Source organism: Mixophyes fleayi, chromosome 2, assembly GCF_038048845.1.
Source record: "Mixophyes fleayi isolate aMixFle1 chromosome 2, aMixFle1.hap1, whole genome shotgun sequence".
Taxonomy (NCBI): domain Eukaryota; kingdom Metazoa; phylum Chordata; class Amphibia; order Anura; family Limnodynastidae; genus Mixophyes; species Mixophyes fleayi.
In genome coordinates, this window is record NC_134403.1 from 330,914,504 (window position 1) to 330,937,767 (window position 23,264).

The window sequence follows — 23,264 nt, forward strand, 5'->3', positions numbered from 1 at the left end:
AACTAATCAACATTAGTCAGAGTTCCTTTTAGCCCCAGAAATACTACTTAATAATAACATATATCAATACTCAACTTGGTGTGAGCTTATATAAACATGAGAATATACTTATATAATAAAATGTTCCTTACATCACCAGAGGTTTGAGTCAATATATAAGCTCATTACCTTATAAATTGTGTCAACTATAATCATATGACCATTGGGTCCAATAAAGATAACCTCAGTACACACAGCATACATTTTCAGTTGCAATGGTATCTTAGGTAGTCATATATAATTAGAAGAGGAGTGACTATTATATATAGATTAGCTTTATATATATTGATAACAAGTAGCAGGGCATAGCAATTTAATTTGCTATTTTAATTCACTTTAGTCACTTTAATATTTCGCTATTCAATTAGGAGGTCTATTTTAAGTATATTAATAAAGTACAAGTTTTTTATTTTTAACAAGTAGATCGCTGAGTGCCTTCCAATACACAATTCTTCCTATCCTCTTCATGCTTCAATAATAGTCAACAAGCAGAGTGTTGTGTATGATCACATGATCACCACCGAGACTGACATCCCCCCCCCCTTCAGCCAGTCTACTTTGTAAGGTAAGATCAGCTGGGGGAGGGCGGAACAGAAAGCTTTTGCATAATTAAACACACACCCCATTGTCAGCCAGTGAGGAAGGGGGCAGTTCACAGATGCGCATTTGCCTGTACCCTGGCCTGCAAAGCGGTAAGTTCAGCCTTTCCACTGCCAGCAAGTTTCGGCAGGGAGGAGTGTATCACTAAGGTGCCCTCATGAAATAAAGAAAAAATTGTATCATATCAATATTCTGTATCGCTGTGATCAGCGGCGACAGAAAATCTTTGATATCACCATATGATGGTAAATAGGGTCCAAAATGAGCCTGACAATGGGGACAACATGTTCTCTCCTAGGAGAACCAGGGGCCACTTGTTGGACCCATGAAGATTTTCACATTACTCACCATTACTCTAATAGTAAATATGGAAATTGTTTATTATGCATAGTAAACATGAAAACCTTCACACATAGAAAATATACCATAAGTGCCATTGCTACCAAAATATTTTTGGAAAGGGACACCACATAAACTAAAAGGAACATTACCCTTTAATGGTGCATGGCTCAGCAATAGTGGAACCTTACTTTTATTCTATGACAAAGCCAGCACAAGGTTTATGCAATGTACATACACGTATCAGTAACAGATAGTTCACAATATATATATATATATATATATATATATATATATATATATACACACACACACACATATATTTTATATTAACAAATACACCCACATACTGCAAGCTAAGGGAACAAGGCTATTATTTAGTTCCAATGAAGCTTTTCAGTTCTTACAGAGGTCCGATTGTTCACATACCTCGTGACAAAGAAAGGAGAAAATTAAGGCATTACTTCAAGAACAATTTCACCTTTTACAAAAAATAAAAATAGAAGAAATGTTGTCCCCTAAATGGCATAACTACAACATATCCATGTCCATTATCAAAAAAATATATATTATTACAGTGCTTTTTAATAAACAGAGCAGGAAACAAGCTTCTGATTGACAGGCATCATTGGCTAGATACACCCATGTGACAAAAGAGTTACTACACTTCTACTGTTTGAAAATGTTAACTCCTACAGTTGTTGCTGGGGAAGGGGTACAATGACTATGGGTAGCAGAGGCGGGTGTAGTACGAATTTCTGATGCAAATAATACAGATACAAAGAATACTGACAATAAAATGCCGACACTTAAAATACTGACAAGTAGGAAATGTCTAACATAAACAGTGACATGCAAAAAATTCCGACAGCCTAAATACCTTCATGTAAGAAATCCAGACACACATAAAATACTGACAGAGTGATTGCCGACAGTGAAAACGCCGACAATCACGCTGCCAACATTAAGTGGGCAATGGAAGCAGGTCCGGCGGCTATACAGTGTCAGCATTTTAGTGTCAGTATTCTTTGTGTCAGTATTATTTGCGAAGGAAATATGATTACCACCCGCAGAGGCGTGGAACCACTGGGACCAGCGCAGGCTAAGAAGACTCGGGAGGATGGACCGCCATCTTTGACCCCCTAAGAAATTGTATCTTGCAATTTAGTTTTAGGCACCTGCCATCAAGTTCTTTACATCAGCAATGTTAGTTTCACAATAGTGAAGACTCAACACCTGCAGGCCGCTAATACAAATGATCAGACTCATGAACAGTTTCAACTGTGCTGCTGTAGCGTTTGTTCTAGTGTTTTTAGAACGGTTGACGGATACTTGTGTATTTTACTGGAAGCATTCTAGATGGAACAAAAAATTGTAAATAATAAATGAATATGAAGATGATGAGCATCCAATCTCAACATCAATCAAATGATAAAAAAGTGCTTGGCTACTGGTTAATAAAACATTAAATAGACTGATGTGGGTAATTACATTCTCAAGGGAAGATTTCTTTTAGATCTATACATCAGTATTTAGGAGTGTGAAGTTTCATCAAAGATTTGTTTTATCACTGTAATATATTGCGTAGAGAGCAATTATAGATTATATTTAGCATTTGACATTTTAACCTACCATGAAAAATTCTATTTAACCAGAATGTGTTTGTTGCATGATTTCGTCAAATACAATTCCCAGGCTGATGCCAACAAATTCCACAGTCTCAAATGTAGCGCTCAGTATGTACTTATAACTTACAAAAGAACAGTTTGAATAATACTGACTTAACTTAAGTAAAACTGAACAGTTAAACATATAGGAATCTATTAGTTATCAGGCAGTGACACGATTAGTTTTCTATCACTAGAAATCTTCCTATTGCTGCTATTTACTATTGTGTTTTTGCTGAGGCAGCTGAGCGTCAGCTCCCCGGCGATACTGGCTGGCAGTGGTAAGAGGACTCTTATCGCGTCGCCAGTCATTCCTGAATACAGTTGTGAATGCATGACCTGGGTTTGTCAATTCACACATGCGCAGAAGAAGAGATGAAGAAGCAGCAATACGTCGCTTAGCAACAGCATTGTCGTAACTGCAGCGTTCTTAGCAGGTGTTTCTGGCTGACAGGATAGTAAAAGTGGCAGTGAGTCTAATCACACAGCCACACTATATTTCAGAGCCGTAACTTAGAATTCTAGCGCCTGTGGCGAGAAAGACAAATGCCACTCCCCTAGCTGTCAATTTTACCCAAATGAACCTAAAATATTCCTAAATTGCGCCCCCCTTCGGCGTTGCGCCCTGGGCGGTCGCCCCCTGTCGTACAGCCCTGGTTACGGCCCTGCTATGTTTACATAGGTGTTCATCAGTGACGGTAGTGCTGGCTAGAGATCGGTTAGTTTCAGGCAAACGGTCTCATTTATTTTTTTGGTCACAACCGATCCTCTCTCCATCCAGCAACACAAATTCACTGTCTACAAGCACAGATACAGGTAACAAAAGCAGACATTATATTACCAGCCTACACATGACCTTCCCCTGTCAGCATATGAAGACTGCACAATTGTTAAAATCCTCTACTATCGCCATCCTGAAATGGTGGGAGCGAAAGGAGGAAATCGGTGGTACTTGTACCACCACTGTCCTTGTTAAAGAGGCTCCCTGAGAAAACTGAAGAAAGTTTCCTGCGGTGTGGAGTACTGCAGGTGAAAGCGGTAACCCTTTGGTAGATCGGGTGAAGCCCTGACTCTGGCGAGAAAAACCGTGTTTGCAGAAGAAAGGCCTTTTCTCCTTTTCTTGAATAGACCCTTTAAAATCAGAGGTTTATGAATAATGAACACTACTTGGCAGCATAGATTGAAATGTGCTCCAGCAAACCTTGTTTCACTATGTTAATACAGGAAGGATTCACCTCTTCATGACCAGGCTAACTTTTATATTTTGGAGTTATAATCGGTTTCACTAGGAAGAACTTTTACATTTGTTTAGTCTGTCCAAGCAAATTTAGCATTGTGTTGGAAAGACAGATATGGCTTTCATTTGGCAACACATTGAAATAAATATATTTTCATTATATGGAATTTATATAGGAGGGGGACAAAAAAACACTTTTCCCTGATTGTTCCCCAAACTATTTTTAGATAATTAGTGCAACTCCACAAAATGTAGTTTGAAATGTAACTGACTAGTTCTCATGAGTATACGGATGCCAAATGTGGAAGAGATTTGACGGAATTAGATATGTGTCCCCAAAATAACACAATGCACCATTCCTCCAAGTGTAATGTCCTACTGACAAGCTCACCTGCTTTATGCTGAATTACAGGGGAGCCGGAAATAAAAACTTTCCGTGTACACCACTTTAAAGTTATGGAGCTCTGCTGCGCTGCATTACTGCAAAAGATTTACTCTGCAAAGTACTTTCCATTAATGCCTGTTTGATTCAGTTCTCACACTGGACTGGAATCTGGAATCATGCCTAAGTTACGGGCTCTCCAGTTTCATAGGATTGTGTTTGTAAAAGAAATGCCTAGAAGACAGCTATGACGATCAGCTCTCTATTGACTGATACCTCTCCCAGGGGTCTATTTATGACCAGGCGCGATAGCCATCAATCTGTGTTGCTGCAAATCGCAGGGGTATGTGAAGAAGCACAAATGAAATTTACTTTGCCGGCATTGATCCCTCTCCTCATTGAAGACTTTTGGGGGTATATTTACTAAACTGCGGGTTTGAAAAAGTGGAGATGTTGAATAAAGCAATCAATCAGATTATAGCTGTCATTTTGTAGAATGCACTAAATAAATGAAAGCTAGGATCTGATTGGTTGCTATAGGCAACATCTCCACTTTTCCAAACCCGCAGTTTAGTAAATCTAGCCCTTGGTGTTCACCAGCAGCCTAATGCAGCCAGCGACTGGAGAAAGTGTTATGCGCATAGCACGTTCTCCCGGAAGTCATCCAGTGAATCTGGGATGGCTTCAGCTGGATGCCACTGAAATAGACCAGTAATGCCATCCTTAGATGGCATTATCTTGCTGAGAAAAGCTTTGCTTAATACATTGCCTAAGGCTGCTGTTCCCATAGGGGTCTACTTGTACAGCGGTAAGTGCCATTAATTAGGCTAATGCATTTTGGCTCTTCACCACTTGTTAAATAGACCCCCCCTATTTCACTAAAACAGTAATAGTGATTAGAAGTACGGTTACTGATTTATCTTTTTAAAATGACTTAAGCCAAATTAATTATTTATTTTATTTATTTTTTGTTTGTATCTGCTGAATGCAAATATTAAATGTTGAACATTAAAAAATATTCTTCTTATATGACTTCACCTAGTTACTATCATGGTACTAGTTAGTCAGCTTGCAGAAGACGAGATAGCTTAGAGTGCAGACTTCAGGAGTCTACTGGTGTAGAAGGACTCCAGTATCCACCTTTCTTTTATATTAGATTGGAGCACGGTGGCTAAGTGGTTGGCACTTCTGTCTCACAGCACTGGGGTCATGAGTTCAATTCCCGACCACGGGCTTATCTATGCGGAGTTTGTATGTTCTCCCCGAGTTTGCGTGGGTTTCCTCTGGGTGCTCCGATTTCCTCCCACACTCCAAAAAAAACAAAACATACTAGTAGGTTAATTGGCTGCTATCAAATTGACCCTAGTCTCTGTGTGTGTGTATGTTAGGAAATTTAGACTGTAAGCCCCAATGGGGCAGGGGCTGTTGTGAGCAAGTTCTCTATACAGCGATGCGGAATTAGTGGCGCTATATAAATAAATGGTGATGCTGATGATTATAATATAACCTTGAACCATGTAAGCTTGCAAAAAACAATCCTGGAACACAATATTAGAGCTACATTTTAAGGAGGCAACCTGGCACCTTTACCTACATTACCATAAAACTGAAAACCCTTCCACACTGCCCACAAATGTCAACCTCCGAGAGGATTTTGGGGTCTATTTATGACCTCAGCATGGTCACTATCAATATGTATTGCTGCAAATCGCCGGAAATTGAGTTAAGTAAAGAGAAATCTCTGATTTCCCTGGTGTTAACCTTTTGTTAAATAAGAAAAAGCTGTGTAATCTGCCAGCATTTTGGATCTTCACCACTTGTTAAATAGACCTCCTTAATTTGAAAGGATTTTCTATACTGAGGAGATAACCCATCAGGAAGTTTGGCTGGGTGGTGAAACAAAAAATCTTATCTTCTGAAAAACAGTCTCTTAGTGCTGATAAGATTAGATATTGTTTTTCCATAAAGAAGCAGACAAAAAGAGGTATATATGTGTGTATGTGAGTACGGACTTGGGAAAAGGAACTAGGATGTAGCACTTTATAGTACATGGTTTAGCCAATGGTTGGCACTGATGCCTATATTTTGTGTGTTTGATATAAGTATATTTATTAGGATTGCATTAAAACACAATTCAGGATTTGGCCAAATATTTAATGCATTTACTAAAGATTAAGACAAATAAATATTGAAAGGAAGAGACAAGGGGATTTAGGGAGAAAAGAACAAACATTAATGGAGCAGAAAAAGTCAAAATCTATCATTAGCAAATCATCATCTGGGGTACATACATAAAAATGAAGTGGAAATGTTCATTGAGGTAGTAAGAGTTTTTCTGATTGCTTAGAATTTATTGCAAACTTGCTGAACACCATTATGTCATTGAGAGCAGTAGGTGCGGAAGTAGTGGAAACTAAACGCTTATTTCCTGAGCAGTGTATTGTTGCTGGAGGATCTTGGTAGCAGTGGGAGATTTGAAAGCAGTGAGAGTGGACTAAGCATGTGTTGCTGATGTGTTACAATAGCACTCCTATAATTATCAAGTACTGATCCCAATACTTAGCACAAAATTATGTAATTGTGATTCGCCAAGGTTACTGGTTCATAAATTTTTTTACCTGAATAAGCTAAACCATAGTTGCCTACTCTCCTGGAATGTCCGGGAGACTCACGAATTTCTGTGAGTCCTCCCGGACTCCCAGAGAGCAGGGCAACCTCCTGGTTCCTAATCACCTCACAATAGAAAAGTGGCGGGAGGGGGGGGGGAGGATATTGGAGCTTAGGATGTCAATCATTTGTCATTGTGGCCCCGCCCCCTCCTGTAATTGGTTGGGAAATGAGATGTCTGTGTAGGGGGTGGGGACAAATGGCACAATCCTCCAGGGCCTTGCCCCCAACATGCCTGCTCTTCCGGAGCAGTGCTTGTCAATGTTGGCAAGTATGAGCTAAACTGATCTTTGAACTGCAATTTGCCAATCTCTACAAATAAACATGGCAATGGTTGTAAGATATATGTCTTTATATTGGAGATTCAATTTTTATAAAATAACAGTAATAAAAGTTTGGGTCTGATTAATAAAGGAGAGCAAGGCAAAAAAAAAAGAGTAAATTTTCTCCGGGGCAAACAATGTTACAATACAAGGGGTGAAATTTAGTTTATTATTTTGCGTAGAAGTTAAAAACTGGCTGCTTTTCATGTAACACACACAAAAACTTAATAGCTTTATTCTACACTGAAATTTAAAGTTGATCTATTACAGGCCCTACCTCAACTATAAATCTCTCCCCACATTTTAAATTTACCTTCCCCTTCAATGCAACATGGTTTTGCCAAGGTGCAAAGTTACTCCTTTTTTTGCTTCACTTTCCTTAATGACTCAGGCCCATTATGTGTATTGCACAGAACAGTGAACTACTGTATAGTAAGGTGTCATTCCTTGAATGAGATAACAGCCTAATGAGAACATTTCTGTGAAGTCCATGCCACCAGTCATTGACTGTTTTCTACCCTGACTTTCATACATGGGTGTAGTACATATTAACAATACTGACTACCTCGACCTGTTCTACAACGACATGAGGATTCCGAAGAACTACTACCACGACCTAAAAATAAAAACGACTTACCATGATCCAGATGACTTCATGTGACGACCTGATGTCTTGCCGACTGTGGAAAATGACGTCACGTGAAAATGCGACTCCTCTTAAAGCGGCGATGGACGGACCCGGCTGCCATTCATCTCATGTAAGTATGGGGTTAGGGTTAGGGGTATTAGGGTTAGCAGTTAAGGTTAGGGTTACTTTACTCCTAACCCTAATACTACGAACCCTAACCCCTAAAATAATATTTACGTTCGATAAATGGCAGCCGGGTCCGTCCATTGCCGCTTTAAGAGTAGTCGTGTTTTCATGTGACGTTATTTTCCACAGTCAGCAAGACATTGGGTCGTCGTCTGGATCATGCTAAGTCATTTTTTTGTTCAGGTCGGGTAGTTCTTCAGAATTCTCATGTATCGTTAAACTGACTACCACCGGCATACATACCACACTTTATAAAAAAAAAATAGTCAAGAGCAAAACAGGTAGGTTGAATTTATGACAATAAATTGAGTTTAAAAAGCATCTCTATTTTGATTAAATGTTAGGGTTCAGTGGTTTTATTGCTATTTTAAAGCTACCGACTAGTAAAATATGTTAATAACGTTTCCCTTGCCCTAGCCGAGACTGATTTGTGCAGCTGTTTTTCCCAGGGCTCCTCCAACAGCCACTGCTGAAACCTGGGGTTAGAGGGGAGAGGACCAGCTTGTGACATGATCGCGTCATCTTTGCAGCAGGGGAAGAGCCTCACCCTCTTTACCCTTTTCAGAAGAAGGAGAGGCTGGATACAGGATAGTTGCCTACAGAGTCTGCCAAATATTCCAGGAGAGTAGGTAAATATGATTGAGGGGTATGACTGTCAAGATACAAGGAAGGGAGGGATCATGGACCACCTTGCTGAGTCCTGCCTCAACTACACTCACAGCTCAGTATTTTTGATCTAAGCCTAGGCTTGTATACTGCTTTAGGCCTAAATGACCTACAGCCTACTTTAGAAAACCACTTTAACTATACTGTAAAATGAAAAGGAAGAGAAGAGTAAAATATAATACTTAGCAGCTGTATTGTGAGGGTAAACCTGTAATGTACCCTGTATTTTCTAGGTATTAACCCTGCACCAAATGCTATAGTAAAGGCGAAATAAAATATGTACACACAAATAATAAAGTCAAATAAACTGTCAAGATCATGGAATACAATAGGGAATGCTGTTAGGTAAAGATTTTATCCCTTGAAATAATTAAATGTGTAGGTCATTGATTTCTGCAAACTTGTATATGTTGCCAAGGAAGGTTTGCCCCCTAGCAACAGCTAGTGGGAGATCAGAATGCAGAGGAGCGTTTCTCCATAAAGCCTCATATTCACATTCTAAAAAAAACGGCAGTAATCCTCCCTGGGGAGTAACCGTCTTAAATTAAACTGAAATGTAATGACTAAATGACTTTGTCATAAACAGTTCTGCTAAATATGGGGAAACAACCACATGGGCAACGAAACTTTTCCATTGTAACAGCAGTCTGAAAAATGGGTGTTAATCTCCTCCACCAAAAAGTAAAGGGCATCATAATTGAAATATTGCACGTCCATAGTACCCAAAAGTTGCTTTTGATGATCAAATTCTTGACTGTAAGATCTTTGAAATCTGCGCTCTTGGCGACCTTTAAGGTTTCCACCATGTGACGTCCCCAAGGGCGTTCATGATTGAGGTCCCGACAAGACATGCTGATATATGTGGCTGCAAATAACTGTCACAATTTCCAGACCACCCAGCAGGTCACATGTTCCAGGTCACCCAACAGGTGCACAGGTGTATTGCCAACTGTGACATTTTCCAGAGGAAAATCGTAATGCATTGTTGCAAATGGCAGGCAGACGTTTTGGAAATAACGGCGAATTTCAATGCTCGGACAATAACGTCAGAAATAAATCACTCATAAAAGTCGTACTTATGCTATTAATATATAGATAAAAAAATAATTAGACCAATAGGAGCCAAATTTTTAAAATGATTGGGGGTGCTCACATTAACCCCCTTCCATACAACTGAAAAATGCCATGCATAAACATGGCTAGTGGCAACTGAAGTACAAATATTGGAAATGTTCAAGCAGCCTCACTGCCTTCATAATTAGAAGTAATGAAATACGTATATCTAGAATACGCTTTTTATTACACTTGAGCATGCGCACAAGCCATTCATTTCAGAACTAGTGGTTTGAGCGCTTACGCCAAAGTAAAAAAGCGTATTATACACCAAAAATACAATTTGCGTTCAACTCAAGATGAGCCCCTGAGTTTTGCTTACAAAACTGCCTAACTTCTCTAAAAGCCACTGAATGATCTAATATATTTGAGATTTGGTTGCTATAGGCAACATCTACATTTTTTCAAACACGCAGTTTAGTAAATATACCCCCAAGTGCCTGTCTTGATGACCTTAAATCAAGTCCAATTTGAGTTAAAAGCTTTAGCTGCAATCACAGCTTTCACAGGACTATACACTTTGGCTATTCAGCTTTAATGATATTGTAGCAAATAACTTTATTCATCTTCTAAAATCACAGTCTGCCTTAAACCATTGTGCTAAATCACAGAGCATGAAATTACTGTACATATAGCATTCATATCTTTGCTCATTGGCTGCATAGCTGTTTGGGAGGACATCACCAGCACCACTGTCTTCCCTGAACTAGTAAGGAGATGGATAGGAATTAGGAGCATTCAGCTTGTCTATTATGGGCTCTAATTACTTTTTGAACCTTTTTTTTTTCATCAAATGAAATTTCATTGACGTAACCCCCAACATATAGAAACTCTCAATTATTTCTGACAATTTTTATATATACCACAGTGACCTCATTATGAATTGTATTCAACATGACATACATGGATAAATTTACTCATTCTAAGAGGTCTATTAATCATTGGTGGCTAGTGGGTGGCAGTAAGAATAATTTTGTATTGCTTCATACGGTACCGCAGCAATACATAATGTATTGTCGCTTATATTTATCAAGCCAGGGCTCATTGGCGGGGGCCCCTTCTAACATGACTAAAAACCCTGGCAGCAGATGTGACTACTGCGCATGCGCTGCTAAGGTTGCGCATGTGCATAGCGATGAGACCCAGATTTGGATTCAAAGAGACTTCTCCATAGGACTCCATTGAAAAGGTAAGTTAACGCTATCTTGAGATGGCGTTAGTTTTTGTTAAGGCTGGCGGTGAGAAACAAAGCTTGTTAAATTGGGTCACATCGCAGTAACCAGCGTTAATCAGGTTAAGGCAGGAGAATGCTCTAATTTTCCTGCTTTAACCCCTTGATAATTTAAAAGAAGAGGTGTTTTCTCCAGATTTTTGGCTTTAATGTAGCTCAGTAAATAGACCTCTAAATATGTTCATTCGAAAGGAATCCATTCCAGGCGATATCTCCGTTTATGACAACAGTGAACACCCTTGCTTTTGATATTTGATCGGAACTAGGAGGTGAATTTCCTGATAAGGAATTAGAACTGCTTTTTCCAGATTAATTAGAAATAAAAAAAACAATCCCTATAGGGGATTTAAATGAAGACTTCTCTTGCAGAAGTCTCTCCCTGCTCAGATTAACAATGAACATAGAAAAATATTATGTGACATTTTGATCAAAGGCGCTCCATTGATATTCTGGTGAATGGGTAGGACAATAGTTTAATATACATGTGTGACTGTGCATCCTTTCTTTCCTGGATTAAAATTATTGCTTAATTTTATTCAAATAGCAAGACAGCACATAAATGGATATTTTTGTTCAGTGTTAAAAGTCAACCTTTTTGTACCACTGTGTAACTTTTGGTCTTTTTGGCAAGGAAGGACATTTTAATCAGTGATTTTCTAGATGTTAGTGTCCCAAGAGAATGAGGACCTTTGACGCTTCATCAATTGGCCTGTTATTATACTTTGTACTTTTCGCTGATGGGAGTATGTATTTCTGTATTTATGTAGGGCACTCTTAGCACTGTGCTATGGCAAACGGCAGAGTACAAGTGGCTGCACATCAGCAGATGACAAGCAGTCCTTTAAGATACAGGTGTGACTTGCAATTATTGTTTAATGTTATTCTAACTTCTAACCAACACATAAAGGAATATTTGGGTGTGGTGTTAAAAACAACCTTTTGCAGCACATTGTAAAATTAGTTTTTTCTGACAGTAAAAAGTAAATTGTTATTGTAATTGCATTTCCCTGATTTTCTGAATGGATAGAGAACTTTGAATGAACCGAAAAACCTGATAAATCTGTTGGTTGTAGCAAAATGTGAAATGCTTTTGGTAGGGAGAGTAAACTGGGATGGTACCAAGCATATTTATTGCCATAGCTATCTCTCTGAAATGTTTAGATCTGAGATACACATTCAGGGCCTCATTTAGAGTCGGACACAAAGTCTGTTTTAGGCGCAAGGACCAAAAAAAACAATATCACACATGTGCAGCAAGCACCATATCCGCCTGCATCTTGGACGCAGTTAACACTTGTGACAGCTTGCGGCTTACTACCAGGAAAAGGCCGGAACGCGGAATTGTGGGCGCAGATGCAGCACACGTCAAAAAAGGGCTAAAACTGTGCGGCATGAATTAGGTGGCGCAAGTAGTTAGCTAGCAGGACAAACTGCTCGCAGTTTAGTAGGGTATTACGAGTGGGATGCAACTGGGGTTGTATGCTACTCGTAATACCCTACCAAGCTGCGGCACACTCCCACTCCTCCACGTCTTAAACAGACTTTGCGTCCGACTCTAAATGAGGTCCTTAAAGCTTTACTCATCCACAATAGCAATTTATTTTACCTTTTTGAAGGGCATTTAATAACGTTTTCTCAAAAACTTGAGTGCACAGACTCAAAATAGAGGACGTTTTTAAAACAAAATTTTATGAGCGACAGACACAAACCTCTACATATCATTCTTAACACCTATTGATCTGTAATTATTTGTGACCACTTCAGAAGCCTGCCCAGAATAGAGAGAACACTTCGTTTGCACACACTATGGCATCAGCAGCATGAGCTCCTCATCCTCAGGTGTACTACTGATCCCAGTATGCCTTGGCCACGTTAAAGTGTATATGTATGCTGATGCGTGTAGTACTATAAGTATCAGCATGCCCTGACATTGCAATCATATATATATATATATATATATATATATATATATATATATATATATATATATATACACAGTATAAGCTGCAAAAGTCCCACACTCTGAGGTCAGGGCGAGTGGGGGGTGGGACCGTGATGACACAAACCATGGCCCGGCGGCATCCGGGAGGGTAGCCTACTCTACCAGGAGTCCGGGAGAACCCCCCCAATAGTGGACTTTCCTGGATGTTCCAGGAGAGTAGGCGAGTATGGACTTCAGTATTCTTGTATGATCACATCACTCATTGTCAATCCCGCTCCTCTCTGTGGCCAAAACATAACATTTTGTTCAGAGCAGCTGAAAGACTGCAGCATATCCCAATAACTGTTAAGATGCAAAAAACAAAATCTACATCTACCCCATTGTAGTTGGTCAAGACCATAATGGGTAAAGCGATCTATGAAAGGACGAGGTTGCAAAGGTCATTCCTGTAGCAGACGAACGAAAACTTTTATATACGAGTAGTTGTGACAAATGTTTAAGTCAGATACTTTTAGCTGTTATTTTAGATAGTATATTCCCTGTAACAGTAAGGGCTGACAGAAACTGAAAATATCATTAATCTGCCATGAAGTAGTGCTTTAGAAACTGCCTCCAACTTGTGTTGTTTCTGTTTTATTATTGCACAGCGGTACCATTCAGTACGTACAGATACATAGTGCAGTACTGCTGCAAGTTACCATGCCGGACTGCTCTAGGAGCCCAGGAGAAGACCCCCTTCTTCCACCAAGACTTTCTATAGTTCACCAGTAGCCTAACGCTGCTGAAAGCCAGAGAGGCTTCTTCTGGATCCCATTGAAAATGACAAGTAACCTTGTCCTGAGATGCTTTTCACAGCTTAATAAATTGGATTACTGCACAGTACCCACATTGATTTTATGGGGTCTGTGTTAAAGCAATGTTAAATAGATAATGGGAGGAGAAATCTAAGATTTCTTCTGTGTTGAACCCTTCATAAATTATGTGATGGCCATTACAGAGGAAACCGCGGATCTCTCTGTTTTTATGGCTGATTGCACATTAGTAAATAGACCATCAAAAAAAGCTACGCTTGGCTCAGTGGCTATAGAACAAGATATTAGCAGATGATAAATTGAAATTATGCAAGAGAACATCTTGAAATATCAAAGAGAGAAGTATTATGGAATGGTGTGAGAAACGATATGTCAAGATCTGTAAATAAATCTTGCAAGTTGACTAATCTTATATATTTATACCTCAATCTACACACACATATATATATATATATATATATATATATATATATATATATATATATATATATATATACACACACAAGTTAACCCGTGCATGATACTCATGCATTCTAGTCAAATCAAGCTACTTAAGGTGTTAAAAAGGTTCTTGTCATGCATTTGGGCCATAGCCCAGGCCTCAACCACCAACCACTCCCCACTGTCACCCCCGGCAACCACCAACCACTCCCAACTGTCACTTCTCCTTCAAGAAATATATATATATTTTTTTTAAATCTTTATAAACACTTTTAACAATTAACAAATTAAATTAACAAATTAAAAACATCTTAGTATACCAAATTTCAGCCCTTTCTGATTTTTTTTTTCCACACACACTAAGAATTTAGTAGGTCAGTGTATAACTCTGCCCAGCGGATGGCGCTGCAGCTTGGTTTTATTTTTTCCACACACACACAGACAGACTAACACACGCCACTAGACATTTATATTATAGATATATATTGTGTGTGTGTGTGTTTGTGTGTGTGTGTGAGTGTGAAGCATTTAATTATTTAGTAATGTACAAGATGAATACAGGAATAGCTCTACACAGACTGCCATTATCTACTCTAGATCTGATGTGACTTGCCACATATTACATAACTTAAATAAGAGTCTCAAAGATATCATACTAGAATGGGATTTCCAAAAGACGGATAAAACTGATTCCTGGCCAATACTTCACATCAATTTCAGCTGTGCAAGCTTTTGGAATGAGCACATGTCTAAATACTGGGCACAAGAGGTCCCTAATGGCACTGGCTAACACACAAGATCAAGTAATCAGTGTACAGTGCATGCATGTGCCTGTGATTTGCAAAACATCACGACCAATACATAAATCACTTGGCCTAGGGTTTCCAAATTGAGCAGTGCTCTGCTCTCTCCTCTATCACGCACGTTGATGGGTACGGAACTCCCAGTGCTTGTGATATCTGTAAGCACTAGCAGCATTACTTTCTAAGGGGAATACGTTAAGTTACCTGAGTTCTTAATAATTACTGAAGTTATCACTCAACTATTCACCTAATACAGTATAATTTAATTGTATTTAATTATGCTAGAGATTACCTGGGGTCTGACTGTCAGGAGAGGATTTGTAAACTGACCTGTGATTCTGTTTGTGACCAGTGTTGGTAGAATACACAAGTGGAATCTAAGAAGATGATATCAAAACGCGCTGATGATTATACAGATATTATTTACAGGAGTTTTTACATGCATTAACATCACATGTATAATATATACTCTGTCATACATGAGTGGTGTGAACACTTGTAGGAACAGCTGTGAAATACATCCTTACCTTTGTAAACCTCTGCAATCAGAAGTCACCAAATAATAATATCTTTAATTACTGTGGTTCTTTAAGGACATACTTCATCCATGACAGAGCCTGACAAAGATAAAATACTTCACAGTTGTTCATCTACTAGTTGTCATTTACAGGAATTTATGTGCAGAAATGCAATTCCAGGAGTGCAATCTGTTTATATTGGCTTCTGCAGGGTGCAAATGTTTACAAGGCCAGTGAGAGAATTCACTGTCTGTCCTTGACGAGAACGGATCCGGCACATAAGTGCATCAACATGCAAAAAATGTCATTTTCATCTTATATAAATGATACAAAAAGTGGGGGGCAGCTTTTTTCTCCCAGCAAATAAAAAATGGACAGAGATCAGGTCACTTCCTTATACTTTTAACGAGATGCATTTTACACCTTCTGTAGAACCAAAACAAAAAGGAGGTTCATTTATTATAAATTAAGGGTGCCAGCAGGTGACTGTTTCCCCTCATTTGAACCGTATCAAACCACTTGTAGGGGCGCAACAATACCAGTTGCCAATGGCTGTATTACTATTGGTCACTGATAATGCTTCTACATTACAGTAGCCACAAAAACGTTACCCGCCAACCGCTGCAATTGTTATTCCGCTACCTTATAGTCAAGAAAGAAGAGTCTACACTCTCAGCAGTGAAGGGGATTTCAGAGCTTATGACTGATAAACCAGAAAAGATCTATCATGTGAACTTCACCACATCGGTTTTCCTGCGCCACTTGCGCAGACATAAGTCAGGATAAACTGAGCGGCATTTTAGGAGAATAACTTAGAAGTTTAAATTAATGAAGGATTTGATCCTAAAGTGGTAGTTGATTGGACTTTACCTTGACACTTTAAATATTTATATTTGGTAGAAACATTATAATATACTAGGTGGACAAGTAGGAGCAGTTGTACACATAAAGAAGCACAGAAGTCTGCACTTTTTGCATTTTGGAATTGAGCCTTACAGTATCTGAGCAATACCTGCAGCTGCTCTGCTTCATTTATCTCTTCCTTCATGTAATTTACTTCAGGCTGCTATTACACTGATCACAATATAAGCCTTGCTAGCTGTCACAGAATCCTCTCATAAAATACAGCTGCGTGACAGGCTGTCAGCTTTCCATTCTCTTATTTAAAAAAATAAAACAACAAATACATAATCAAACAAAAAATAAATATTCCAAAACATAAGTGGTTAGAAAAAGAAACATATAGGGAGGAATTCAATTGGCCGCCTTACTGCCGAAAGTAACGCGGCCTGCGCAATATTACGGTAAAAGTGCACTTAATTACCGTTGTTATGGTAATTTCAACGCTGGCTTTTTGCTTGCGGTTCCCTAAGCCGCGAGCAGAAATGCGGGTTACCTTTACCGTAATAACGGTAGTACATTTATCGTGGCGCTATTCTGGAGGGAATTGAATTCCCCCCGTTGAAACAATATATTCACATGTCTTCAGGATTGATGTTTAACTTTCCTTTACACTTGGAGGATTTATTTAAGAAAAAAAACGAGGTGGAGATTAGGAGGAAATGTACTAAAGTGCAGATTTCTTAAGACGCTTATTTTTAATAGCTTTTTTTAGCAGTTTCCAAATGGTCAGCTTTACTTAAACGAGAAAACGCTGTTTTTCAACACGGCAAATTAGACATCGCTATCCCAATTTTTAACATGGTAAAAATACAAACCATGAAATATATAAAGCTGCAGCGTGTTGAACTGCTGGAAAATCCGTCAGAAGAAAAGAGGAGATTGCGAGAAGCGAAATTGTTCATATCGCAGGCCATTGGTCTATACTTGTCTGTGATGCCTAATGTTGTCTGCTAATTTACAGCATTCTTTGTATTGTGGATGATCATGATAATTAGTCTACTTAATTGCTCTGTAAATAACAATCCCTGCTCACATTCGTCTACACAAAATAATAACATCCAGATTCATCTGGATCTCTGTACAGAATGGTATATGCCCATATGGTTTACTCAGGATATAGTGTACTGAATAATTAAAAAACACTACAATGATTAGATTACATTTTCTTTAAGAAATGTCATTGTAATGCCTTGAACTGCTCTACAAATGTTTTAGTATATAAGGATGTTAGAATGAAAAAAAGGATAAGAAATTACATAGGAATGTTAAATAATGTAATATTTGATATTAATATGCTAGACATGTCTGAAGTTCAAAATAAAAATTAATTGTTCGAAAAGGTAGTTTTCCTAAAACTTTCACACATTGCTGGATAGTAAAACCAGCAGTCTGGAGCTGGACATTTCTGGTGGTGTGCGCCAAAGCAACAAAAACAATGACTGCTTAGTAAATTTCCATCTAGGGGGTAAATTTATCAAGCTGCGGGTTTGAAAACGTGGAGATGTTGCCTATAGCAACCAATCAGATTCTAGTTATCATTTATTTACTACATTCTACAAAATGACAGCTAGAATCTGATTGGTTGCTATAGGCAACATCTCCACTTTTTCAAACCAGCAGCTTGATAAATTTACCCCTAGGTCTTTAGTTCAGGTTAAACTGCATACCATGTACAGAGACCTTTACATTGGTAAATTGAATGTACTTTGTCACAGAACCCTGCACTTCATATGTGGTCGTACGTTGGGCCACCTTACACTACACACAAAATAAAAGTGCATCTCTCCGGACATATACAGCTATCACTGGACAACCCGTAGTATATTGTCTCTCAATATGCCTGGAACCTTTACCCATAAGAAGCTCTTCACCAATTTCTCTGAAAGTACCTAGATGTTTTTGGAGAGCTGCCACAGGATTTGTACTGCTGTCACTCGGAAAGGTGCTACAGAAAATCACTTGAACTTCAGTCCTCTGTTAATATAACTGTATTTAAGAGCTTATAGCCTGAAATACTGTACAGAAGACTGAAACTTCTTTCAATGACCTTAGAATATTCCACTCACCTTATACAACCTCCCTGTTTTCCATCCTCCTTCCTTCTTCCATCAGTATATAACTTGTCCCTGAGAAACCTACTCATCTAGTGCCCTAAATCTCACCCTGCCTTGTTTACCTATTCCTTGTATACTTATAACTCAGTTGTTTCCATCCTATTATTATCCCAATATCAGACTGTTCTCTAACTAACTGGTTGTCCTGATCTCCTGACAAAACTCTTATACTTTACAAGAATAATAAACCACATATGGGGGTAAATGTATCAAGCTGAGAGTTTTCCGGCAGGTTTGAAAAGCCAATCGGATTCTAGCTATCATTTATTTAGTACATTCTACAAAATGACAGCTAGAATCTGATTGGTTGCTATAGACAACATCTCCACTTTTCAAACCCACCAGAAAACTCTCAGCTTGATACATTTACCCCATGGTGTTTTAATAGGTATAAATATTAATCTACCCCACTGCCATATCTTACTGTTTAACCTGAATCTAAATGTATTTCTATTTATCCTATGTATTGCAGGTTTACCTCGACTATTGTATCTACTGTCTACTTGTCTGTAATGTATATAAATGTATATTTTACTTGAAACAAGTCCAGCATTATTGATTGATTATCTGATTGTATAGCACTTTGTAACATGTTGGCACTAAATAAAGGATTATAATATATTATAGAGAGCACCCTGCTCCATAGTCTATTAACTAGGTCTAAAATTACATGTAAAACGTGTTGTACGGTGTTCTGCGATCTCTCTGCCTCCATTAGTAAATTCAGACCATAACATTTTGACACCTGGAAGTAAACGGCCTGACACTCTAACTGAGCACCGCACAACTTATGGTTGTGTACTATAGTCCGAAAGAACAACGACACAGGTTGCACAGAACAGAAACATTATTGGTGTTACTACTGTCACTGCAAGTTCCTTGCAACAAATGGGAAAGTAAAATACCGGTAGTTATATTCCCTGAATAATGAGGCGTAGTTTACAAAACTATAAAAACTTAATCTACATTTTTATACATATGTCAAACAATTTCCAAATTCAAATCTAGAAAGCCTTTCAGAGAATAAAACCTGAGCTCTACTTCCATTGATTCTCCCAAAGTTTGATGCAAGACTTGTTACCCACTGGAAAAACAACAATGACACCACATTCGGGTTTGACATGCTTGCGTCCAAAAAACACAGACATATCACAAACACTCCCAAATGCAAATGGGAGTGGGTACGGGGTCAATGAAACCAAAGGGTTCCATTCCTATACCAGTTAACATGCTTCTGTTAGTAAAAGCATGATTTGGGAGGCCAGCGTGTAAGAGGCCTAATACATTCTAGCGACAAATGATTGTGACTCACAGCCCTGGATGAATGTCAGGCTTACCAATATGGCAAACATACCAGGTCTAAAAATCCAAAAAGTACAAAAGTTGCATCCCCATTAATCAGGGCCATCTTAACAACATTATGGGCCCCCGGGCAAAGCAGTGCACCGGGGTCCCTAGATATAGATAGAGATATAGATATATAGATGTATACAGATACAGATATAGATATATAGAGATAGAGATAGCTAGATGTACTTGCTCAGTGACCCTTGTAGGTTTTTTTTGCAGGTTTTTTTCTTTTGCAGGATTATTTATTCTCATTAAGAGCCGTGCCTATGGGGCCCCCGGGCAGTTGCCCATCGTGCCCAATGGAAAAGATGGCCCTGCCATTAATCCTAATGCTACTTGTAAGCACAAACTACAACTGAATACATTGAAAAAATAAAATCATCTAATCTAGCTACACATGTGACCAAACTGGAAAGTTATGAGGTCACTAGGAGCTCTCACTGAGCCTCAGGATGGGCCCTGTGGGCAGCATTCAAAGCAAATGTAACACTTGTATAGAAGTAGTGGTACATATTTATATATTAAGTACAGGAACAGGGGTCAATTTTGTAGGAGTCAGATATCCTAAATGTCCCTCAGTATATGCTGAGAATACAGCACACAAAAGGTATCCAAGGTCCCTGCTCTGAAGAGCTTACAGTCTATGGGCCTGATTCATTAAGGAACTTAAATTAAGAAGTTTCTTATTTAAGTCTCCTGGAGAAAGCCATGTTACAATGCAAGGGGTGAAAATTAGTTTTCTGTTTTGCACATAAGTTAAATACTGACTGTTTTTTCATGTAGCACACAAATATTAACTTTAAATTTCAGTGTACAAATAAGCTATCAAGTATTTGTGTGCTACATGAAAAAAACTGTCAGTATTTAACTTTTGTGCAAAACAGAAAACTAATTTGCACCCCTTGCATTGTAACATGGTTTTGTCCAGGAGACTTAAATAAGAAACTTCTTAATTTAAGTTCCTCAATGAATCAGGCCCCATGTATGTAACCTAGTGGTCCACAACAGACAGCCCGAGGGCCACAATGCGGCCTTCCTGAGCATGCGTAAATTCGCTATGAACAGTTTTACAGCAGGTTCATTCCAGATTTAATTGTGATGTATTCTTACCAGATTGACTGGCCAGCCATAAATGAACCTACTGTTTGCGATGCATAACCACTTCATGTCCATACTAATGACATCATTAAATTATCTGATGCGTCTCCACATAGGTCGTAGGTGAAAAGTCGAAGAGCCAGGTGTGGCCCCTGAGAAGGTTGTCCATATCTGATGTAACCTGTACTTTCCTGAAACACCAACATCTTTTCTGTTCACTATATTTTACTTTGCCCTATTTCCTGCAGTCTGTCCACTCACAGTGACTATTTTACAATGCACACATGAAGAATGAATTTCCTACATGCAGCAAACCTGTACAGATCAAATCAAAATCCTGTCAGCATTGTGCATGGCAGGGAAGGAAATTACTCATATTGACAGTCAGCCCTCATAGGAATATGTGTGTCATTGATAGGACAAGATGGCTGCTATTATATAGTGACATTCACTCCACATGAGCAGACCTTCTTGTAAATGTTAATGAAGCAATAGTATATCTTTTTTTGCAAAGAGTAATGCATAATAATAAAAGTAATAATAATATTTTGTATTAATAATAATAATAATAATAATAATAATCTGTGTCATAATAATAATAATCTATGTCACAGGAACAAAGTATAGGGCTGGTGCACAAACTTTACAAAGCAAAAAAGACCTTTACTTGTATGATAAAAGAAATGACACAGAGACCCTCAGGCAGTGGTGCCTGGGGCGACATTAGCGAAATAAAATGACGTTTTGTAGTAGAGAATGTTGCAGCAGCTAAAGAAGGAGACCGACTGCTTGGTGCAGAGGAGAGAGGTCACTTTCCAAATATAGCAATAACGGAACATTCCCTTACAGGTCCTGTGACCAGTGAGGCAGGGGAAACTGACAAAAAGCTGAATAATTATACATATAGCACTAAGTAAAATAAGAAATAACTGAGTAAAATAAGAGATGATTTGATGATGTGTGTTATACATTGACAATAAAGCCTCCCAATATTAAGAACCAGGCTCAGATTATGACATTTCTGCACTGTCCTGCCCAATAGCATGACACCGCAGCTTGGGTAGTACTTACTGGCTAAGTAAATGACAGCTGTCTTACCTTGATTAGTGGGTAGATGACAGCTCCTGAAAGATGTTAGGGTACTTGAATTATTAGTGATTATATGTCCTTATTCTTATATCCTGGCCAGGAGGTGGCTGTGTGGTAGCTGCTCCTCTTGCCTCTGCGTGTCTCTGTGCACAGCTAGCATGCACTCCCTCTGTCCAGTGCTGAGCTGCCTGCTCTCAGTCACAAATTGACGAAAGGGTCTAGTGTGTGTGTGTTGCAGGAGACTACTGCTGCAGTAACAGCTGCTGCTATCAACATTCAAGCAAAATAACTCAACACCCAACAGCTGAAAGACAGAATGATGGGGTGAGGAGGGGAAATGTTCAACAAAGGGAGGAGTAGTGCCTCTTCCTCTATGACTGGCTGTATTGTCCCTTCAAAAAAATATTTTTTTTTACATGCATAACAAATGTTATAGATAAGATACCACTTTAATAACTAGGGTGACTTCATACTGTACCAGCCAAGTCACTGTCTGAAGGCATTTAGCCAAAGACATGTGAAACTTTGCTTATAAGTAATCTGGGGTGGCTGTAAACATGCTGTTGCCTGAGGTGGCAATTGGTAATATGACATCACCTCATAGTGTTTTGTGTGGTATTAAAGATATATGGGGCAGGGACTGATGTGAATGAGTTCTTTGTACAGCGCTGCGGAATTAGTGGCGCTATATAAATGATGATGATGATATATTGTAGCATTATAATCATCAGATCTACCATCAGGGTATAAACCACTCATTTAAACCATGATTTTACCTTTATTCCCTACATTAGGCTATCAATTATTATGCCTTTCCTGCCTGCCTAATTATATCGCTAGCCTTATAGGTAATATTTGGTTACCCTAGTAGAGGGTAGGTGCTGGCATCATTGTGAAATCCACATATAAATACAAAATACAGTCTGTGAGATTACCGTGAAGTAAGTAAACCAGTTCTCGCGTGCCCTGTTTTCATGGAAGTGTAAGGGGTCTATTAATTAATATATGTGATAGGGCTGATTTTCTATTGCCATTTATTGCAGCAATATAAAATCACCTATCACCATAATTTATTACCAAAATCTTTTCGAGACAGCTAAGTTATACTCAGCATCC

General features: G+C 38.7%; 1 protein-coding gene across 3 annotated transcripts in view; it reads right to left on the minus strand.

Annotated features, from left to right (window-relative positions):
- Window positions 1–22,427, minus strand: part of CORO6 (coronin 6) — a 95,475-nt gene extending 73,048 nt beyond the window's left edge. The window contains exon 1 of one of the 3 annotated variants that reach the window (XM_075196876.1): window positions 22,158–22,427. The gene's annotated coding sequence lies outside the window, so the exon portion shown is untranslated. The remainder of the gene's footprint in view (window positions 1–22,157) is intronic. The other 2 variants (XM_075196877.1, XM_075196875.1) reach the window with 2 other exon arrangements.
- Window positions 22,428–23,264: the final 837 nt, after the last annotated feature.